Source organism: Setaria viridis, chromosome 8, assembly GCF_005286985.2.
Source record: "Setaria viridis chromosome 8, Setaria_viridis_v4.0, whole genome shotgun sequence".
Lineage (NCBI taxonomy): Eukaryota > Viridiplantae > Streptophyta > Magnoliopsida > Poales > Poaceae > Setaria > Setaria viridis.
The window spans coordinates 6,406,851-6,412,912 of NC_048270.2; positions in this window are offsets into that span (position 1 = coordinate 6,406,851).

Here is a 6,062-nt window from a genome sequence, read left to right on the forward strand (position 1 = left end):
AATAAAAGAGAAGCGAAGAAGTTGATGATCGAAGGGGCGTCTTAGCTTGTTTATATTTCAAAAAATAAAAATAAAAAAGGCTTCTTGTCTTGGATGTTTTCTTTTGGAGGCCTATTGGCTAGACAAAAGAAAAGTTTGTTTTGATAGTGGCCACCGTTCCTTTTGGAGGACTCTTTGCAAAAAGTGATGATTCGGGATCGGGTGAGGATCTATCGCTCCTTTTATTCATTCCATCGTGTGCTAAAAAGCTTGGGATTATCAACATGGATCATTCGATGGATCGATGTAATGCGGAAGGCTAGCAGCATACTCCTGCATATGCTAGCTACTGTGGGAGCACATGCCCTCGGTGGTCTGCAGCGGCTTGTTGTTATTGGCCGATTTGTCAGTTGGTAACTGCGATACAGAAGTTTTGCTGGCGCGAGATCCGAGGCCTGTATACGTTTCAGGAAAATGCGTCGCCTGTGTGGCTACTCTAGCTGCTGACAGGATATCAGGTAGAAAACTAGCATTTTATTCCAGTTGGTAGGAGTCAAATCTATCAAAAAAAAATCATCCATGATAAACTATTCGAGATAAAAGGGGAAGTTTTTTGTTTCCAAAAAAATAAAAAAAGACCCGCTCGCCCCGCACCGCTTGCCCCCTACCTCATCCACCCATCGCCGCTCGCCCGCATCTACCCGCCGCCACCTGCAAACATTGACTGCAAGAACTCCACCGGCGCCGCCTGCCCCCCGCCGGCCGTTCGCCGCATCCACCCGCCACCGCTCGCCCGCATCCACCTGCTGCCACCGCATCCACCGCCGCCTCCTACAAACATTGACTGCAAGAACTCCACCGCTGCTGCCTGCAAGAACTTCCTCTTGGCCACCTGCCTCCCTCTCCCACCACCGTCTGCAAAAAAAAAAGATCACAACAACAACACTAACTTCGTCTTGGCCATCGAGCTCATTGCCGCCGCACCTCACCACCTGACTCATCTCTTACTGCGCTGCCCTACACCTCGCCCCGCTGCTGCTCCTCACTACCAGTGAGGGACGAGCAGAGGGGGAAGGGGAGGGCGTGAGAGAGAAGGAGAGTGGGAGGCTAGGCCGAAGGAAGAAAGAGATAAGGAGGTAACGCGCGTGGGAGAGATAGGAGGTGGAGGGGGCGCATGGAAAACGAGGGTAGGACGCATGGAAACACCAACCGGGACTGAAGGCCCCCCTTTAGTCCTAGTTGGTGTTTCCAATCGGGATTAAAACATTAGTCTCAATTGGAAACACCAACCGGGACTAAAGGGCCCTCCAACCAGGACTAAACGGGGGTCCTTTAGTCTCGGTTGGTGTTTCCAACCGGGATAAAAGGACCCTCTAGACCAGTGGCCTTTACAACCGGGACTAAAGGGGCTCTTTAGTCCCGGTTGGTGAGCCCTGGTGAGCCCCTCACCAGTGGCTGAGTTTTAGTCCCGATTGGTGAACCTTTAGTCGCGAGCTAAATTTAAACCGGGACAAAAGGGGTGGATGGAAGGTGAGTTTTCTATATATATACACATAGGAGCACCAGTTGGAGAAGTGCCTTTTAGTACCTGTCTCTAATTCCTCTAGTACCGATTTCACAACCGGTACCGCTACGTCGAAACTACGGGATCCTTTAGTACTGGGTCAAATAATTGGTACAAAGGTAACTATTAGTACCTGCTGAACAGTTGGGAGGTTCCCACATATGCGCGTGCACGGTGACTAGGATTCGAACCCACGACAAGTCTCGCGCGACCGTTCTTTACCATCTCATATACATAGCACATGCGATGGAGGTAGATATGTTTTAAAAAAAGTAAACCATGAAGAGGTATTTAGTACCAGGTCATAAAACCATCCGGTACTAAAGAGTTATCTTTAGTGACGGTTGGTATTATGATTTGGTACTAAAGGCACGAAGATCTTTAGAGTCGGGTCATAACACCACCCGATACTAAAAATGATCTTTTAATATCAGCTGGTGTTATAACCTGGTACTAAAAAGCATCCAAAAACAACCCCTTCCTTTAACATTAGTACCGGGGTAAAATGTAACTGGTGACACGTGGGAAGAACACCTTCGGCCCGGCCTCGCTATCCGTCGTCCATTTCTTGCTGCCACTATCCGTCGGCATCCATCGTCCATTCCCTTCGGCCTTAGCCACAATATTCCTTTTTATTTCTCATCAAACGAAAGTATTCTACAGTCACTTTTCCTGTTTCATTTTAGAATCCACGTACGAAGCTTTTAGTTGTGCGTTCCGTTCCCCTGCGTCGTCGGTGCTATATCTATGCGTCAATTATCACTTCAGTTGTGTCGCCCAGCTTGACGACCCCCGGTCTGCAGTTGAGCCCGACTCGCATTAATTCCAGATCGACGATGCCTTGCACCGCATGAACATGCCGTATCATCTGTGTGTGTACTTGCGGATCTGATCTCAATCATCGTTGAGCTAGCAGCCTCCTTGATGGTTAGAGGACGGCCGGCGGATTATATATTCTCCCTTCATACTCTCTGATGCCAGCGTGATGCTTTGCGTGTCGCACTTGTGCCGCGTATGTACGTGCGCACGTGCACAGATCAGCACGCAACAAAGTTCATACTCCATTTGTAACACTCCATTTATTCCAAATTATAGGTCGTTTTGCTTTTTCTATGTGCACGATGTTCATGTATATACACCTAAATATAGTGTATGTCTAGATGCATATAAACATCTATAAATTTAGAAAAGTCAAAACGCCCTACAATTTGAAATGGAGAGAGTAATTTGCAGGCTGTCCAGCTAACAGTATCCATCCCGATCGATGATGCGTTGACCTGTGGGCACACACGTATAGCGGTGGTAGGTGGATGCGTTGGTTGATGAATTCGTTAGCCAGCTATGCGTGGCGCACGTGTGCATGCATGAATCCACAACGCTGTTTCCTCCATTTCCTCTTCAGTTAGCTAGAATTTTTTTTGATGAATTTTAGCAAGTAATACTCCAGCTTAGCTAGCTAGCTATTTGGTTAGCAGACAACACCAACAACTTACATCTGTATCACTTCGACGGTGTCTGCATCACTGCATGTACTACCTCCCTAAAATAATTTTAGGGATTATTATTACCTCATGTGTGCACTTTCGGAGGGACGTACTCCCTCCATTCTAAACTATAGGTCGTTTTAACTTTTTTAGATACATAGATATTATTATGCATTTAGATAAAGGTTATATCTAATCTAAGTGCATAATAAAATCTATGAATTAAAAAAATCAAAATGACCTATAATTTGAAACGGAGGGACTACTGTTTATGTAGTACTATATATTTGATCACTGATGACGCGTGCGATGATCTTAACAGTTGAACCACCGTTATTACTCACACACTTGCGGTTTCGCACCGAAACCGTGACAAGAATGTCACCATCTGATCCGACGCGTGCAACATCTATATATCTTGACTACGAACGTCAAGCTAACTAGCTGATAGCCATCGATACAGATACATCTTCTGAATATATTTATCAGTTGGAGTAGTTTCAATGCGGAGCGTCACCACGTCCTGTTCTATGTATACCTGCTTAATTTGGTTTCGTTTCCCCGGCCATATATGCGTCATCTCCTTTCAAACCGTCCTGATGCTCTAACCATATACTATATCAGAATAATGCAGCCGTGATTAAAGCATGCCACTAGGTGCGCTTTACGGAAGTCTCTGCTTTATTTGCTCAGCAATTTTCCTTCTTGGTGAGTGGTGATATGATCTACTTCTGTTGCTAGTCTACCTAGCAGTACTCTAGTTTAAATTGTTTGAGTGGTCATGATGGAAAGAAAAAGATAAAATGATTTAAATATCTGTATTTGGTCTGAACTATAAATGAAATGATTCGTCTAGATGCCTTTGACGTACCTATGATATTCCAATTTCAAGAGTTTTTTGAGCTACCAATATATATGCCAAACAATACCATATGCCAACGTCAACACCCTTCGAAAATATAAAATGGCCCTTCGAACCAGCTAAAGGATTTTTATGTCTGGTTTTATTGTCCAGGATGGAGAACCAAATCACTTCGGTGCAGTAATCACTACGGGACACAGACAAATTGCCGAGTGCCAGGGGCACTCGGCGAAGGGCAGAATACCCTCGGCGAACCGTTTGCCGAGTGTTACACTCGGCAAACGGCACACGACAAATATAGAGTCGGCGAACACGGATTTGCCGAGTGTTTTCTGTCGCACACTCGGCGAACACTCGGCAACATTTTTTGCGAAAAATTAAAAAAAAAACAACCTGCCGCCGGCCGGCCGCCTCGACCCGCCGCCGCCTCGACCCGCCACCGCTGCCGCCTCGACCCGGCACAACACCGACCCGGCGCCACCGCCTCGACCCGGCGCTGCCACCTCGACCCGCCGCCTCCGCCTCGACCCGCCGCCGCCTCGACCCGCCGCCTCGACCCGCCGCCGCCGCCGTCCCGCGGCCAAATCCGCCGCCACCGCCCCGCGTCCAGATCCGCCACCGCCGCCCCGCGGCCAGATCCGCCGCCACCGCCCCGCGGCCAGATCCGCCGCCGCCGCCCCGCGGCCGGGGAAGAAGGGAGGCCGCCAGATCTGGCCGGGGGAGGGAGAGGGGAGGGGAGGGGAGCTCGAGGGAGGGCCGCCGGGGGAGCTCGAGGGAGGAGGAGGGGGCGGCGTGAGGGGAGAGAGGGGGGGCGGCGGCGGCGGCGGGCTGGGGGGGGGGGGGGCGCGTGCGGCGGCAGGAGGCCGGGGTGGGGAAGAGAGGGGGGAAGAGAGGAGGCTGGCTGCAGGTAGATCTGCGCGGGGGCCGGCCGGGGGGGGGGGTATTTTGAGGTGTCGGGGGTGGGGTCCTCTGGTTTGCCGAGTGTCCTAAGTGGACACTCGGTAAACGATTTATTTGCCGAGTATCCCACTTAGGACACTCGGCAAACTTTTTTTGAAAAAATATTAAAAAATATCCAACAGTTTCAAAAAAATACCAAATTTTCACACGAACTAATATATATTCTCTATTGATTATAAAAAAAGTTTTGTTATCAAATCAAACTCGACCGTCACTTCGACTCTAAATCTTATCGAATCCTCTCAAAGTTACTATTCTTCTTCTGAGATACTTCGGTTTGTAATCATCGTACATGATGACATGTGCAAAACCTTCTCAATTTTTTTCCACAACCTCCACGTATTATATCATCACATCATGACAAATCTTAAGATTTTCAGACTTTGATTGTTTTTTTTACAATTTAAAAACACTACTGCGACACGTTCATGGTCGTGTTTCCTGAACAAGATGTTCGAAATTTCTTTTCATTTCATGGGTCAGGTCTCAAATTGGTCCAAATAACATGAATATCATTTTTCTACTCATTTTATTCCATAATTTGAATCACTTGCGGTTCAAATTTGACTTATACCAAAAATTCCCTTGAAATGCAATTAATTAATTAATTATAGCAAAGAAATTCAAAAATATACCAAATTTTAACATGGAGTACCACATGTTGTATGTGGGGAGTAGAAAAAATTTCATGGTGAAAAGAGAAAAAAAAATTATTTTTTTGCCGAGTGTAAAAAAAACACTAGGCAAACCGTCCTCTTTGCCGAGTGTTTTTTTTGACACTCGGCAAACCCCCTCTTTGCCGAGTGTTTTTTTTGACACTCGGCAAAGAGGGTGCTTTGCCGAGTGTTTTTTATTTGACACTCGGCAAAGCCACGATTTGCCGAGTGTTTTTTTTTTGCCGAGTGTTTTTGACTTGGCACTCGGCGAAGAGCTTGTTTGCCGAGTGTCCGAAAAAAAACACTCGGCAAAAAGAAAACACTCGGCAAATTTAAAGTTTCCCGTAGTGAATAATGGCCTGCATAGCATAGTCGATGATGGATGGTCCAGCATATGAATTGCAGATACTGCAACAGGTACAGGATACTGCATACTACGGAGTAGTATGGGATACAGCATCTCGATGGAGTTATCTCGGATCTCGCGCCAATCCTGCTCCATGAACTCATCGATAAACCGGCCAGGCCGTTGCAGACTTGAATACTCTTACGCGCCG